Below are 15875 nucleotides of genomic sequence, written 5' to 3'. Positions count from 1 at the left end.
TATATATTTTTTTGTTATTGATTTGCACCCTGTTTTTTTCCCTCATCCCGCAACTCTAAATTATCATGAAATCAATCCTTCACGCTTGCAGTTAGGGGTGGCAATTCGGGTCCAAATCAGGTTGGCGGGTCGGGTTCGGGTCAACAGACCCGCCAGAAAATCTGTTGACCCGAACCCCGACCCGCCAACCCGTGACGGGTCAGGTATGCTGACCCGAACCCGAAAATTTCAGGTTTACGGGGCGGCGGGTCGACCCGAAATGACCCGAAACTTAATTTTAATTTATTAATTTATCACTGTAATTTCTAATAAAATCAATTTCTCACAAAACTAATTACATAATCAAGTAATAAAAATTTAAATAAATGATTCCAAATCAAATCTAAAATAAATTAAACACCGTAAAAGTGTTTTATCCCAAGCAAAATATAAAATAAATTAAAACAATACAAAAGTGAAAAATAATATAATATATTATTTGTCCAAGTATAATAATTTCAACTTCACACAAATTAAATAAATTCGTTTAGGATTAAGTAATTAATGCCTTTGAAAAAAAGAATAACTTAGTTTAGTTAGATAAAATTATTTTTATGTTTATTAAATTATTTTTAATTCGTAAACGGGTCATATCGGGTCATATCAGGTCACCACGGGTTGACCCGAAATCGACCGGTTTTCTTTTCGGGTTCATCGGGTCCAACCCGATTCTGACCCGAATTCCCGAAACCTCAACCCAAACCCATTAATTTCGTGTTAGGTTCGTGTCGTGTCGAAAATTGCCACCCCTAGTTGCGGTGATACATTTGCGCCGACAAATTTGAGCGACGATCCGGGCTTTGATCGAGCCGTACCGTTCCTGATTTGTCTCGCGCCTTCAGATCCTCCTTCACGCTTCGACAAGAAGCAAAATATTAAGCAATCGTTCCGACGGAGCTAAATTACTACAGGATAAAGAACGAATAGGAAATTTGGATTTCGAAACAAAAAAGAGAGGGGTGCAACACGAGGACTTCCCAGGGGGTCACCCATCCTAGTACTACTCTCGCCCAAGCACGCTTAACTTCGGAGTTCTGATGGGATCCGGTGCATTAGTGCTGGTATGATCGCACCCGCCATGTTCCTTTCGCGTTATTCTTTTAAACTACCCCGTCCTGCGAAGCAGTGTGGCTTTTCTAGACCGAAATTCATTTTAAGCGTCAATTCAAGCATTTTCCTCTTATCCTTTTATTTATTTACTTTATATATTTTTTTGTTATTGATTTGCACCCTGTTTTTTTCCCTCATCCCGCAACTCTAAATTATCATGAAATCAATCCTTCACGCTTGCAGTTAGGGGTGGCAATTCGGGTCCAAATCAGGTTGGCGGGTCGGGTTCGGGTCAACAGACCCGCCAGAAAATCTGTTGACCCGAACCCCGACCCGCCAACCCGTGACGGGTCAGGTATGCTGACCCGGACCCGAAAATTTCAGGTTTACGGGGCGGCGGGTCGACCCGAAATGACCCGAAACTTAATTTTAATTTATTAATTTATCACTGTAATTTCTAATAAAATCAATTTCTCACAAAACTAATTACATAATCAAGTAATAAAAATTTAAATAAATGATTCCAAATCAAATCTAAAATAAATTAAACACCGTAAAAGTGTTTTATCCCAAGCAAAATATAAAATAAATTAAAACAAACCCGTGACGGGTCAGGTATGCTGACCCGGACCCGAAAATTTCAGGTTTACGGGGCGGCGGGTCGACCCGAAATGACCCGAAACTTAATTTTAATTTATTAATTTATCACTGTAATTTCTAATAAAATCAATTTCTCACAAAACTAATTACATAATCAAGTAATAAAAATTTAAATAAATGATTCCAAATCAAATCTAAAATAAATTAAACACCGTAAAAGTGTTTTATCCCAAGCAAAATATAAAATAAATTAAAACAATACAAAAGTGAAAAATAATATAATATATTATTTGTCCAAGTATAATAATTTCAACTTCACACAAATTAAATAAATTCGTTTAGGATTAAGTAATTAATGCCTTTGAAAAAAAGAATAACTTAGTTTAGTTAGATAAAATTATTTTTATGTTTATTAAATTATTTTTAATTCGTAAACGGGTCATATCGGGTCATATCAGGTCACCACGGGTTGACCCGAAATCGACCGGTTTTCTTTTCGGGTTCATCGGGTCCAACCCGATTCTGACCCGAATTCCCGAAACCTCAACCCAAACCCATTAATTTCGTGTTAGGTTCGTGTCGTGTCGAAAATTGCCACCCCTAGTTGCGGTGATGCATTTGCGCCGACAAATTTGAGCGACGATCCGGGCTTTGATCGAGCCGTACCGTTCCTGATTTGTCTCGCGCCTTCAGATCCTCCTTCACGCTTCGACAAGAAGCAAAATATTAAGCAATCGTTCCGACGGAGCTAAATTACTACAGGATAAAGAACGAATAGGAAACTAGTACTACTCTCGCCCAAGCACGCTTAACTTCGGAGTTCTGATGGGATCCGGTGCATTAGTGCTGGTATGATCGCACCCGCCATGTTCCTTTCGCGTTATTCTTTTAAACTACCCCGTCCTGCGAAGCAGTGTGGCTTTTCTAGACCGAAATTCATTTTAAGCGTCAATTCAAGCATTTTCCTCTTATCCTTTTATTTATTTACTTTATATATTTTTTTGTTATTGATTTGCACCCTGTTTTTTTCCCTCATCCCGCAACTCTAAATTATCATGAAATCAATCCTTCACGCTTGCAGTTAGGGGTGGCAATTCGGGTCCAAATCAGGTTGGCGGGTCGGGTTCGGGTCAACAGACCCGCCAGAAAATCTGTTGACCCGAACCCCGACCCGCCAACCCGTGACGGGTCAGGTATGCTGACCCGGACCCGAAAATTTCAGGTTTACGGGGCGGCGGGTCGACCCGAAATGACCCGAAACTTAATTTTAATTTATTAATTTATCACTGTAATTTCTAATAAAATCAATTTCTCACAAAACTAATTACATAATCAAGTAATAAAAATTTAAATAAATGATTCCAAATCAAATCTAAAATAAATTAAACACCGTAAAAGTGTTTTATCCCAAGCAAAATATAAAATAAATTAAAACAATACAAAAGTGAAAAATAATATAATATATTATTTGTCCAAGTATAATAATTTCAACTTCACACAAATTAAATAAATTCGTTTAGGATTAAGTAATTAATGCCTTTGAAAAAAAGAATAACTTAGTTTAGTTAGATAAAATTATTTTTATGTTTATTAAATTATTTTTAATTCGTAAACGGGTCATATCGGGTCATATCAGGTCACCACGGGTTGACCCGAAATCGACCGGTTTTCTTTTCGGGTTCATCGGGTCCAACCCGATTCTGACCCGAATTCCCGAAACCTCAACCCAAACCCATTAATTTCGTGTTAGGTTCGTGTCGTGTCGAAAATTGCCACCCCTAGTTGCGGTGATGCATTTGCGCCGACAAATTTGAGCGACGATCCGGGCTTTGATCGAGCCGTACCGTTCCTGATTTGTCTCGCGCCTTCAGATCCTCCTTCACGCTTCGACAAGAAGCAAAATATTAAGCAATCGTTCCGACGGAGCTAAATTACTACAGGATAAAGAACGAATAGGAAATTTGGATTTCGAAACAAAAAAGAGAGGGGTGCAACACGAGGACTTCCCAGGGGGTCACCCATCCTAGTACTACTCTCGCCCAAGCACGCTTAACTTCGGAGTTCTGATGGGATCCGGTGCATTAGTGCTGGTATGATCGCACCCGCCATGTTCCTTTCGCGTTATTCTTTTAAACTACCCCGTCCTGCGAAGCAGTGTGGCTTTTCTAGACCGAAATTCATTTTAAGCGTCAATTCAAGCATTTTCCTCTTATCCTTTTATTTATTTACTTTATATATTTTTTTGTTATTGATTTGCACCCTGTTTTTTTCCCTCATCCCGCAACTCTAAATTATCATGAAATCAATCCTTCACGCTTGCAGTTAGGGGTGGCAATTCGGGTCCAAATCAGGTTGGCGGGTCGGGTTCGGGTCAACAGACCCGCCAGAAAATCTGTTGACCCGAACCCCGACCCGCCAACCCGTGACGGGTCAGGTATGCTGACCCGGACCCGAAAATTTCAGGTTTACGGGGCGGCGGGTCGACCCGAAATGACCCGAAACTTAATTTTAATTTATTAATTTATCACTGTAATTTCTAATAAAATCAATTTCTCACAAAACTAATTACATAATCAAGTAATAAAAATTTAAATAAATGATTCCAAATCAAATCTAAAATAAATTAAACACCGTAAAAGTGTTTTATCCCAAGCAAAATATAAAATAAATTAAAACAATACAAAAGTGAAAAATAATATAATATATTATTTGTCCAAGTATAATAATTTCAACTTCACACAAATTAAATAAATTCGTTTAGGATTAAGTAATTAATGCCTTTGAAAAAAAGAATAACTTAGTTTAGTTAGATAAAATTATTTTTATGTTTATTAAATTATTTTTAATTCGTAAACGGGTCATATCGGGTCATATCAGGTCACCACGGGTTGACCCGAAATCGACCGGTTTTCTTTTCGGGTTCATCGGGTCCAACCCGATTCTGACCCGAATTCCCGAAACCTCAACCCAAACCCATTAATTTCGTGTTAGGTTCGTGTCGTGTCGAAAATTGCCACCCCTAGTTGCGGTGATGCATTTGCGCCGACAAATTTGAGCGACGATCCGGGCTTTGATCGAGCCGTACCGTTCCTGATTTGTCTCGCGCCTTCAGATCCTCCTTCACGCTTCGACAAGAAGCAAAATATTAAGCAATCGTTCCGACGGAGCTAAATTACTACAGGATAAAGAACGAATAGGAAATTTGGATTTCGAAACAAAAAAGAGAGGGGTGCAACACGAGGACTTCCCAGGGGGTCACCCATCCTAGTACTACTCTCGCCCAAGCACGCTTAACTTCGGAGTTCTGATGGGATCCGGTGCATTAGTGCTGGTATGATCGCACCCGCCATGTTCCTTTCGCGTTATTCTTTTAAACTACCCCGTCCTGCGAAGCAGTGTGGCTTTTCTAGACCGAAATTCATTTTAAGCGTCAATTCAAGCATTTTCCTCTTATCCTTTTATTTATTTACTTTATATATTTTTTTGTTATTGATTTGCACCCTGTTTTTTTCCCTCATCCCGCAACTCTAAATTATCATGAAATCAATCCTTCACGCTTGCAGTTAGGGGTGGCAATTCGGGTCCAAATCAGGTTGGCGGGTCGGGTTCGGGTCAACAGACCCGCCAGAAAATCTGTTGACCCGAACCCCGACCCGCCAACCCGTGACGGGTCAGGTATGCTGACCCGGACCCGAAAATTTCAGGTTTACGGGGCGGCGGGTCGACCCGAAATGACCCGAAACTTAATTTTAATTTATTAATTTATCACTGTAATTTCTAATAAAATCAATTTCTCACAAAACTAATTACATAATCAAGTAATAAAAATTTAAATAAATGATTCCAAATCAAATCTAAAATAAATTAAACACCGTAAAAGTGTTTTATCCCAAGCAAAATATAAAATAAATTAAAACAATACAAAAGTGAAAAATAATATAATATATTATTTGTCCAAGTATAATAATTTCAACTTCACACAAATTAAATAAATTCGTTTAGGATTAAGTAATTAATGCCTTTGAAAAAAAGAATAACTTAGTTTAGTTAGATAAAATTATTTTTATGTTTATTAAATTATTTTTAATTCGTAAACGGGTCATATCGGGTCATATCAGGTCACCACGGGTTGACCCGAAATCGACCGGTTTTCTTTTCGGGTTCATCGGGTCCAACCCGATTCTGACCCGAATTCCCGAAACCTCAACCCAAACCCATTAATTTCGTGTTAGGTTCGTGTCGTGTCGAAAATTGCCACCCCTAGTTGCGGTGATGCATTTGCGCCGACAAATTTGAGCGACGATCCGGGCTTTGATCGAGCCGTACCGTTCCTGATTTGTCTCGCGCCTTCAGATCCTCCTTCACGCTTCGACAAGAAGCAAAATATTAAGCAATCGTTCCGACGGAGCTAAATTACTACAGGATAAAGAACGAATAGGAAATTTGGATTTCGAAACAAAAAAGAGAGGGGTGCAACACGAGGACTTCCCAGGGGGTCACCCATCCTAGTACTACTCTCGCCCAAGCACGCTTAACTTCGGAGTTCTGATGGGATCCGGTGCATTAGTGCTGGTATGATCGCACCCGCCATGTTCCTTTCGCGTTATTCTTTTAAACTACCCCGTCCTGCGAAGCAGTGTGGCTTTTCTAGACCGAAATTCATTTTAAGCGTCAATTCAAGCATTTTCCTCTTATCCTTTTATTTATTTACTTTATATATTTTTTTGTTATTGATTTGCACCCTGTTTTTTTCCCTCATCCCGCAACTCTAAATTATCATGAAATCAATCCTTCACGCTTGCAGTTAGGGGTGGCAATTCGGGTCCAAATCAGGTTGGCGGGTCGGGTTCGGGTCAACAGACCCGCCAGAAAATCTGTTGACCCGAACCCCGACCCGCCAACCCGTGACGGGTCAGGTATGCTGACCCGGACCCGAAAATTTCAGGTTTACGGGGCGGCGGGTCGACCCGAAATGACCCGAAACTTAATTTTAATTTATTAATTTATCACTGTAATTTCTAATAAAATCAATTTCTCACAAAACTAATTACATAATCAAGTAATAAAAATTTAAATAAATGATTCCAAATCAAATCTAAAATAAATTAAACACCGTAAAAGTGTTTTATCCCAAGCAAAATATAAAATAAATTAAAACAATACAAAAGTGAAAAATAATATAATATATTATTTGTCCAAGTATAATAATTTCAACTTCACACAAATTAAATAAATTCGTTTAGGATTAAGTAATTAATGCCTTTGAAAAAAAGAATAACTTAGTTTAGTTAGATAAAATTATTTTTATGTTTATTAAATTATTTTTAATTCGTAAACGGGTCATATCGGGTCATATCAGGTCACCACGGGTTGACCCGAAATCGACCGGTTTTCTTTTCGGGTTCATCGGGTCCAACCCGATTCTGACCCGAATTCCCGAAACCTCAACCCAAACCCATTAATTTCGTGTTAGGTTCGTGTCGTGTCGAAAATTGCCACCCCTAGTTGCGGTGATGCATTTGCGCCGACAAATTTGAGCGACGATCCGGGCTTTGATCGAGCCGTACCGTTCCTGATTTGTCTCGCGCCTTCAGATCCTCCTTCACGCTTCGACAAGAAGCAAAATATTAAGCAATCGTTCCGACGGAGCTAAATTACTACAGGATAAAGAACGAATAGGAAATTTGGATTTCGAAACAAAAAAGAGAGGGGTGCAACACGAGGACTTCCCAGGGGGTCACCCATCCTAGTACTACTCTCGCCCAAGCACGCTTAACTTCGGAGTTCTGATGGGATCCGGTGCATTAGTGCTGGTATGATCGCACCCGCCATGTTCCTTTCGCGTTATTCTTTTAAACTACCCCGTCCTGCGAAGCAGTGTGGCTTTTCTAGACCGAAATTCATTTTAAGCGTCAATTCAAGCATTTTCCTCTTATCCTTTTATTTATTTACTTTATATATTTTTTTGTTATTGATTTGCACCCTGTTTTTTTCCCTCATCCCGCAACTCTAAATTATCATGAAATCAATCCTTCACGCTTGCAGTTAGGGGTGGCAATTCGGGTCCAAATCAGGTTGGCGGGTCGGGTTCGGGTCAACAGACCCGCCAGAAAATCTGTTGACCCGAACCCCGACCCGCCAACCCGTGACGGGTCAGGTATGCTGACCCGGACCCGAAAATTTCAGGTTTACGGGGCGGCGGGTCGACCCGAAATGACCCGAAACTTAATTTTAATTTATTAATTTATCACTGTAATTTCTAATAAAATCAATTTCTCACAAAACTAATTACATAATCAAGTAATAAAAATTTAAATAAATGATTCCAAATCAAATCTAAAATAAATTAAACACCGTAAAAGTGTTTTATCCCAAGCAAAATATAAAATAAATTAAAACAATACAAAAGTGAAAAATAATATAATATATTATTTGTCCAAGTATAATAATTTCAACTTCACACAAATTAAATAAATTCGTTTAGGATTAAGTAATTAATGCCTTTGAAAAAAAGAATAACTTAGTTTAGTTAGATAAAATTATTTTTATGTTTATTAAATTATTTTTAATTCGTAAACGGGTCATATCGGGTCATATCAGGTCACCACGGGTTGACCCGAAATCGACCGGTTTTCTTTTCGGGTTCATCGGGTCCAACCCGATTCTGACCCGAATTCCCGAAACCTCAACCCAAACCCATTAATTTCGTGTTAGGTTCGTGTCGTGTCGAAAATTGCCACCCCTAGTTGCGGTGATGCATTTGCGCCGACAAATTTGAGCGACGATCCGGGCTTTGATCGAGCCGTACCGTTCCTGATTTGTCTCGCGCCTTCAGATCCTCCTTCACGCTTCGACAAGAAGCAAAATATTAAGCAATCGTTCCGACGGAGCTAAATTACTACAGGATAAAGAACGAATAGGAAATTTGGATTTCGAAACAAAAAAGAGAGGGGTGCAACACGAGGACTTCCCAGGGGGTCACCCATCCTAGTACTACTCTCGCCCAAGCACGCTTAACTTCGGAGTTCTGATGGGATCCGGTGCATTAGTGCTGGTATGATCGCACCCGCCATGTTCCTTTCGCGTTATTCTTTTAAACTACCCCGTCCTGCGAAGCAGTGTGGCTTTTCTAGACCGAAATTCATTTTAAGCGTCAATTCAAGCATTTTCCTCTTATCCTTTTATTTATTTACTTTATATATTTTTTTGTTATTGATTTGCACCCTGTTTTTTTCCCTCATCCCGCAACTCTAAATTATCATGAAATCAATCCTTCACGCTTGCAGTTAGGGGTGGCAATTCGGGTCCAAATCAGGTTGGCGGGTCGGGTTCGGGTCAACAGACCCGCCAGAAAATCTGTTGACCCGAACCCCGACCCGCCAACCCGTGACGGGTCAGGTATGCTGACCCGGACCCGAAAATTTCAGGTTTACGGGGCGGCGGGTCGACCCGAAATGACCCGAAACTTAATTTTAATTTATTAATTTATCACTGTAATTTCTAATAAAATCAATTTCTCACAAAACTAATTACATAATCAAGTAATAAAAATTTAAATAAATGATTCCAAATCAAATCTAAAATAAATTAAACACCGTAAAAGTGTTTTATCCCAAGCAAAATATAAAATAAATTAAAACAATACAAAAGTGAAAAATAATATAATATATTATTTGTCCAAGTATAATAATTTCAACTTCACACAAATTAAATAAATTCGTTTAGGATTAAGTAATTAATGCCTTTGAAAAAAAGAATAACTTAGTTTAGTTAGATAAAATTATTTTTATGTTTATTAAATTATTTTTAATTCGTAAACGGGTCATATCGGGTCATATCAGGTCACCACGGGTTGACCCGAAATCGACCGGTTTTCTTTTCGGGTTCATCGGGTCCAACCCGATTCTGACCCGAATTCCCGAAACCTCAACCCAAACCCATTAATTTCGTGTTAGGTTCGTGTCGTGTCGAAAATTGCCACCCCTAGTTGCGGTGATGCATTTGCGCCGACAAATTTGAGCGACGATCCGGGCTTTGATCGAGCCGTACCGTTCCTGATTTGTCTCGCGCCTTCAGATCCTCCTTCACGCTTCGACAAGAAGCAAAATATTAAGCAATCGTTCCGACGGAGCTAAATTACTACAGGATAAAGAACGAATAGGAAATTTGGATTTCGAAACAAAAAAGAGAGGGGTGCAACACGAGGACTTCCCAGGGGGTCACCCATCCTAGTACTACTCTCGCCCAAGCACGCTTAACTTCGGAGTTCTGATGGGATCCGGTGCATTAGTGCTGGTATGATCGCACCCGCCATGTTCCTTTCGCGTTATTCTTTTAAACTACCCCGTCCTGCGAAGCAGTGTGGCTTTTCTAGACCGAAATTCATTTTAAGCGTCAATTCAAGCATTTTCCTCTTATCCTTTTATTTATTTACTTTATATATTTTTTTGTTATTGATTTGCACCCTGTTTTTTTCCCTCATCCCGCAACTCTAAATTATCATGAAATCAATCCTTCACGCTTGCAGTTAGGGGTGGCAATTCGGGTCCAAATCAGGTTGGCGGGTCGGGTTCGGGTCAACAGACCCGCCAGAAAATCTGTTGACCCGAACCCCGACCCGCCAACCCGTGACGGGTCAGGTATGCTGACCCGGACCCGAAAATTTCAGGTTTACGGGGCGGCGGGTCGACCCGAAATGACCCGAAACTTAATTTTAATTTATTAATTTATCACTGTAATTTCTAATAAAATCAATTTCTCACAAAACTAATTACATAATCAAGTAATAAAAATTTAAATAAATGATTCCAAATCAAATCTAAAATAAATTAAACACCGTAAAAGTGTTTTATCCCAAGCAAAATATAAAATAAATTAAAACAATACAAAAGTGAAAAATAATATAATATATTATTTGTCCAAGTATAATAATTTCAACTTCACACAAATTAAATAAATTCGTTTAGGATTAAGTAATTAATGCCTTTGAAAAAAAGAATAACTTAGTTTAGTTAGATAAAATTATTTTTATGTTTATTAAATTATTTTTAATTCGTAAACGGGTCATATCGGGTCATATCAGGTCACCACGGGTTGACCCGAAATCGACCGGTTTTCTTTTCGGGTTCATCGGGTCCAACCCGATTCTGACCCGAATTCCCGAAACCTCAACCCAAACCCATTAATTTCGTGTTAGGTTCGTGTCGTGTCGAAAATTGCCACCCCTAGTTGCGGTGATGCATTTGCGCCGACAAATTTGAGCGACGATCCGGGCTTTGATCGAGCCGTACCGTTCCTGATTTGTCTCGCGCCTTCAGATCCTCCTTCACGCTTCGACAAGAAGCAAAATATTAAGCAATCGTTCCGACGGAGCTAAATTACTACAGGATAAAGAACGAATAGGAAATTTGGATTTCGAAACAAAAAAGAGAGGGGTGCAACACGAGGACTTCCCAGGGGGTCACCCATCCTAGTACTACTCTCGCCCAAGCACGCTTAACTTCGGAGTTCTGATGGGATCCGGTGCATTAGTGCTGGTATGATCGCACCCGCCATGTTCCTTTCGCGTTATTCTTTTAAACTACCCCGTCCTGCGAAGCAGTGTGGCTTTTCTAGACCGAAATTCATTTTAAGCGTCAATTCAAGCATTTTCCTCTTATCCTTTTATTTATTTACTTTATATATTTTTTTGTTATTGATTTGCACCCTGTTTTTTTCCCTCATCCCGCAACTCTAAATTATCATGAAATCAATCCTTCACGCTTGCAGTTAGGGGTGGCAATTCGGGTCCAAATCAGGTTGGCGGGTCGGGTTCGGGTCAACAGACCCGCCAGAAAATCTGTTGACCCGAACCCCGACCCGCCAACCCGTGACGGGTCAGGTATGCTGACCCGGACCCGAAAATTTCAGGTTTACGGGGCGGCGGGTCGACCCGAAATGACCCGAAACTTAATTTTAATTTATTAATTTATCACTGTAATTTCTAATAAAATCAATTTCTCACAAAACTAATTACATAATCAAGTAATAAAAATTTAAATAAATGATTCCAAATCAAATCTAAAATAAATTAAACACCGTAAAAGTGTTTTATCCCAAGCAAAATATAAAATAAATTAAAACAATACAAAAGTGAAAAATAATATAATATATTATTTGTCCAAGTATAATAATTTCAACTTCACACAAATTAAATAAATTCGTTTAGGATTAAGTAATTAATGCCTTTGAAAAAAAGAATAACTTAGTTTAGTTAGATAAAATTATTTTTATGTTTATTAAATTATTTTTAATTCGTAAACGGGTCATATCGGGTCATATCAGGTCACCACGGGTTGACCCGAAATCGACCGGTTTTCTTTTCGGGTTCATCGGGTCCAACCCGATTCTGACCCGAATTCCCGAAACCTCAACCCAAACCCATTAATTTCGTGTTAGGTTCGTGTCGTGTCGAAAATTGCCACCCCTAGTTGCGGTGATGCATTTGCGCCGACAAATTTGAGCGACGATCCGGGCTTTGATCGAGCCGTACCGTTCCTGATTTGTCTCGCGCCTTCAGATCCTCCTTCACGCTTCGACAAGAAGCAAAATATTAAGCAATCGTTCCGACGGAGCTAAATTACTACAGGATAAAGAACGAATAGGAAATTTGGATTTCGAAACAAAAAAGAGAGGGGTGCAACACGAGGACTTCCCAGGGGGTCACCCATCCTAGTACTACTCTCGCCCAAGCACGCTTAACTTCGGAGTTCTGATGGGATCCGGTGCATTAGTGCTGGTATGATCGCACCCGCCATGTTCCTTTCGCGTTATTCTTTTAAACTACCCCGTCCTGCGAAGCAGTGTGGCTTTTCTAGACCGAAATTCATTTTAAGCGTCAATTCAAGCATTTTCCTCTTATCCTTTTATTTATTTACTTTATATATTTTTTTGTTATTGATTTGCACCCTGTTTTTTTCCCTCATCCCGCAACTCTAAATTATCATGAAATCAATCCTTCACGCTTGCAGTTAGGGGTGGCAATTCGGGTCCAAATCAGGTTGGCGGGTCGGGTTCGGGTCAACAGACCCGCCAGAAAATCTGTTGACCCGAACCCCGACCCGCCAACCCGTGACGGGTCAGGTATGCTGACCCGGACCCGAAAATTTCAGGTTTACGGGGCGGCGGGTCGACCCGAAATGACCCGAAACTTAATTTTAATTTATTAATTTATCACTGTAATTTCTAATAAAATCAATTTCTCACAAAACTAATTACATAATCAAGTAATAAAAATTTAAATAAATGATTCCAAATCAAATCTAAAATAAATTAAACACCGTAAAAGTGTTTTATCCCAAGCAAAATATAAAATAAATTAAAACAATACAAAAGTGAAAAATAATATAATATATTATTTGTCCAAGTATAATAATTTCAACTTCACACAAATTAAATAAATTCGTTTAGGATTAAGTAATTAATGCCTTTGAAAAAAAGAATAACTTAGTTTAGTTAGATAAAATTATTTTTATGTTTATTAAATTATTTTTAATTCGTAAACGGGTCATATCGGGTCATATCAGGTCACCACGGGTTGACCCGAAATCGACCGGTTTTCTTTTCGGGTTCATCGGGTCCAACCCGATTCTGACCCGAATTCCCGAAACCTCAACCCAAACCCATTAATTTCGTGTTAGGTTCGTGTCGTGTCGAAAATTGCCACCCCTAGTTGCGGTGATGCATTTGCGCCGACAAATTTGAGCGACGATCCGGGCTTTGATCGAGCCGTACCGTTCCTGATTTGTCTCGCGCCTTCAGATCCTCCTTCACGCTTCGACAAGAAGCAAAATATTAAGCAATCGTTCCGACGGAGCTAAATTACTACAGGATAAAGAACGAATAGGAAATTTGGATTTCGAAACAAAAAAGAGAGGGGTGCAACACGAGGACTTCCCAGGGGGTCACCCATCCTAGTACTACTCTCGCCCAAGCACGCTTAACTTCGGAGTTCTGATGGGATCCGGTGCATTAGTGCTGGTATGATCGCACCCGCCATGTTCCTTTCGCGTTATTCTTTTAAACTACCCCGTCCTGCGAAGCAGTGTGGCTTTTCTAGACCGAAATTCATTTTAAGCGTCAATTCAAGCATTTTCCTCTTATCCTTTTATTTATTTACTTTATATATTTTTTTGTTATTGATTTGCACCCTGTTTTTTTCCCTCATCCCGCAACTCTAAATTATCATGAAATCAATCCTTCACGCTTGCAGTTAGGGGTGGCAATTCGGGTCCAAATCAGGTTGGCGGGTCGGGTTCGGGTCAACAGACCCGCCAGAAAATCTGTTGACCCGAACCCCGACCCGCCAACCCGTGACGGGTCAGGTATGCTGACCCGGACCCGAAAATTTCAGGTTTACGGGGCGGCGGGTCGACCCGAAATGACCCGAAACTTAATTTTAATTTATTAATTTATCACTGTAATTTCTAATAAAATCAATTTCTCACAAAACTAATTACATAATCAAGTAATAAAAATTTAAATAAATGATTCCAAATCAAATCTAAAATAAATTAAACACCGTAAAAGTGTTTTATCCCAAGCAAAATATAAAATAAATTAAAACAATACAAAAGTGAAAAATAATATAATATATTATTTGTCCAAGTATAATAACTTAGTTTAGTTAGATAAAATTATTTTTATGTTTATTAAATTATTTTTAATTCGTAAACGGGTCATATCGGGTCATATCAGGTCACCACGGGTTGACCCGAAATCGACCGGTTTTCTTTTCGGGTTCATCGGGTCCAACCCGATTCTGACCCGAATTCCCGAAACCTCAACCCAAACCCATTAATTTCGTGTTAGGTTCGTGTCGTGTCGAAAATTGCCACCCCTAGTTGCGGTGATGCATTTGCGCCGACAAATTTGAGCGACGATCCGGGCTTTGATCGAGCCGTACCGTTCCTGATTTGTCTCGCGCCTTCAGATCCTCCTTCACGCTTCGACAAGAAGCAAAATATTAAGCAATCGTTCCGACGGAGCTAAATTACTACAGGATAAAGAACGAATAGGAAATTTGGATTTCGAAACAAAAAAGAGAGGGGTGCAACACGAGGACTTCCCAGGGGGTCACCCATCCTAGTACTACTCTCGCCCAAGCACGCTTAACTTCGGAGTTCTGATGGGATCCGGTGCATTAGTGCTGGTATGATCGCACCCGCCATGTTCCTTTCGCGTTATTCTTTTAAACTACCCCGTCCTGCGAAGCAGTGTGGCTTTTCTAGACCGAAATTCATTTTAAGCGTCAATTCAAGCATTTTCCTCTTATCCTTTTATTTATTTACTTTATATATTTTTTTGTTATTGATTTGCACCCTGTTTTTTTCCCTCATCCCGCAACTCTAAATTATCATGAAATCAATCCTTCACGCTTGCAGTTAGGGGTGGCAATTCGGGTCCAAATCAGGTTGGCGGGTCGGGTTCGGGTCAACAGACCCGCCAGAAAATCTGTTGACCCGAACCCCGACCCGCCAACCCGTGACGGGTCAGGTATGCTGACCCGGACCCGAAAATTTCAGGTTTACGGGGCGGCGGGTCGACCCGAAATGACCCGAAACTTAATTTTAATTTATTAATTTATCACTGTAATTTCTAATAAAATCAATTTCTCACAAAACTAATTACATAATCAAGTAATAAAAATTTAAATAAATGATTCCAAATCAAATCTAAAATAAATTAAACACCGTAAAAGTGTTTTATCCCAAGCAAAATATAAAATAAATTAAAACAATACAAAAGTGAAAAATAATATAATATATTATTTGTCCAAGTATAATAATTTCAACTTCACACAAATTAAATAAATTCGTTTAGGATTAAGTAATTAAGGATCCGGTGCATTAGTGCTGGTATGATCGCACCCGCCATGTTCCTTTCGCGTTATTCTTTTAAACTACCCCGTCCTGCGAAGCAGTGTGGCTTTTCTAGACCGAAATTCATTTTAAGCGTCAATTCAAGCATTTTCCTCTTATCCTTTTATTTATTTACTTTATATTTTTTTTTGTTATTGATTTGCACCCTGTTTTTTTCCCTCATCCCGCAACTCTAAATTATCATGAAATCAATCCTTCACGCTTGCAGTTAGGGGTGGCAATTCGGGTCCAAATCAGGTTGGCGGGTCGGGTTCGGGTCAACAGACC

At 39.4% G+C, this 15875-nt stretch overlaps 11 non-coding genes across 11 annotated transcripts; all 11 read right to left on the bottom strand.

Annotated features, from left to right (window-relative positions):
* Nucleotides 1-995: 995 nt before the first annotated feature.
* Nucleotides 996-1114, bottom strand: LOC140029149 (5S ribosomal RNA). The gene has a single exon (XR_011833053.1). It is a non-coding gene; the product is annotated as a 5S ribosomal RNA (ribosomal RNA).
* Nucleotides 1115-3674: 2560 nt separating this feature from the next.
* Nucleotides 3675-3793, bottom strand: LOC140029148 (5S ribosomal RNA). Its single transcript, XR_011833052.1, has one exon. It is a non-coding gene; the product is annotated as a 5S ribosomal RNA (ribosomal RNA).
* A 1122-nt stretch (nt 3794-4915) lies between these two features.
* Nucleotides 4916-5034, bottom strand: LOC140029147 (5S ribosomal RNA). The gene has a single exon (XR_011833051.1). It is a non-coding gene; the product is annotated as a 5S ribosomal RNA (ribosomal RNA).
* Nucleotides 5035-6156: 1122 nt separating this feature from the next.
* LOC140029146 (5S ribosomal RNA) lies at nt 6157-6275 on the bottom strand. The gene has a single exon (XR_011833050.1). It is a non-coding gene; the product is annotated as a 5S ribosomal RNA (ribosomal RNA).
* A 1122-nt stretch (nt 6276-7397) lies between these two features.
* LOC140029145 (5S ribosomal RNA) lies at nt 7398-7516 on the bottom strand. Its single transcript, XR_011833049.1, has one exon. It is a non-coding gene; the product is annotated as a 5S ribosomal RNA (ribosomal RNA).
* Nucleotides 7517-8638: 1122 nt separating this feature from the next.
* LOC140029144 (5S ribosomal RNA) lies at nt 8639-8757 on the bottom strand. Its single transcript, XR_011833048.1, has one exon. It is a non-coding gene; the product is annotated as a 5S ribosomal RNA (ribosomal RNA).
* Nucleotides 8758-9879: 1122 nt separating this feature from the next.
* On the bottom strand, nt 9880-9998 carry LOC140029143 (5S ribosomal RNA). Its single transcript, XR_011833047.1, has one exon. It is a non-coding gene; the product is annotated as a 5S ribosomal RNA (ribosomal RNA).
* A 1122-nt stretch (nt 9999-11120) lies between these two features.
* LOC140029141 (5S ribosomal RNA) lies at nt 11121-11239 on the bottom strand. The gene has a single exon (XR_011833045.1). It is a non-coding gene; the product is annotated as a 5S ribosomal RNA (ribosomal RNA).
* Nucleotides 11240-12361: 1122 nt separating this feature from the next.
* On the bottom strand, nt 12362-12480 carry LOC140029140 (5S ribosomal RNA). Its single transcript, XR_011833044.1, has one exon. It is a non-coding gene; the product is annotated as a 5S ribosomal RNA (ribosomal RNA).
* A 1122-nt stretch (nt 12481-13602) lies between these two features.
* LOC140029139 (5S ribosomal RNA) lies at nt 13603-13721 on the bottom strand. Its single transcript, XR_011833043.1, has one exon. It is a non-coding gene; the product is annotated as a 5S ribosomal RNA (ribosomal RNA).
* A 1052-nt stretch (nt 13722-14773) lies between these two features.
* LOC140029138 (5S ribosomal RNA) lies at nt 14774-14892 on the bottom strand. The gene has a single exon (XR_011833042.1). It is a non-coding gene; the product is annotated as a 5S ribosomal RNA (ribosomal RNA).
* Nucleotides 14893-15875: the final 983 nt, after the last annotated feature.

Source organism: Coffea arabica, chromosome 11e (assembly GCF_036785885.1).
Source record: "Coffea arabica cultivar ET-39 chromosome 11e, Coffea Arabica ET-39 HiFi, whole genome shotgun sequence".
NCBI lineage: Eukaryota > Viridiplantae > Streptophyta > Magnoliopsida > Gentianales > Rubiaceae > Coffea > Coffea arabica.
The sequence above is the reverse complement of the archived record's forward strand: the minus strand, read 5'-3'. Positions and strand labels throughout refer to the sequence as shown.